The following is an 883-nucleotide window of genomic DNA, read 5'->3' as shown; positions in this document are numbered from 1 at the left end:
GACTATGGTCATCTAATGTTAAAGATAGGATTTTTTTTTTTAAAGTGCTCGGCCAATGACCATGTCCACCAAAAGGCTCGCATTGAAGGTAGACACGACCATGTCCACAACGGGACTTAGTCTCTAGCAGCAAAAACATGGAGGTCACCAAGGACACAAACGGCACACTGCTGCTGAAAACAGAGCCTCCAAACCCCGCGAGGGCAACAGGCTTCAAGTGCACTGAAAGTCAGCGACACAAATGGCACACTGTTGCCCAAAACAGAGCCTCCAAACCCCGTGAAGGCAAGAGACTTAAAGTGCATTAAAAATAAAAAAATGTAAGGGACCCACACTGCCTACTCAAGCCCAAAACAGAGCCTCCAGCCCGGCCTGATCTGGCGCCAGGCGCGGGAGGGCAGCATACTTCCATCAGCATGGAAGTCCAGGACTGTAAGGGGACCCACCGCCTCCCCAAGCCGAAAACAGAGCCTCCAGCCCGACCTGATCTGGCGCCAGGCACGGGAGGGCAACAGACAGACTTCCAGGGAAGTGGAAGCTGCCAGGGGTGAATGGGAACTCTGCCCGGGGTGCAGAGCCTCCCACATGGCTTGACTTATTATTTTTACTTAAATATTTTTTTGATCAAAAGACCATGCCCTTAGTAATATGCACTTACCCCCCCAGTGTATCTGTTATCTAATAGCATTATGAGAGCAAGTCACTACTTCATGCCGACCTCCTGGAACTGCCGCTCGGCCACCCAGACCCACTTTGTCCACTAAGGTTTTTTGTGGCTATGGTAATGTATTATTATTATGTGTTTATTTAGCAGACACCTTTATCCAAGGCGACTTACAGAGACTAGGGTGTGTGAACTTTGCATCAGCTGCAGAGTCACTTA

The sequence above is a fragment of the Acipenser ruthenus genome, unplaced genomic scaffold (assembly GCF_902713425.1).
Source record: "Acipenser ruthenus unplaced genomic scaffold, fAciRut3.2 maternal haplotype, whole genome shotgun sequence".
NCBI lineage: Eukaryota > Metazoa > Chordata > Actinopteri > Acipenseriformes > Acipenseridae > Acipenser > Acipenser ruthenus.
The sequence above is the reverse complement of the archived record's forward strand: the minus strand, read 5'-3'. Positions refer to the sequence as shown.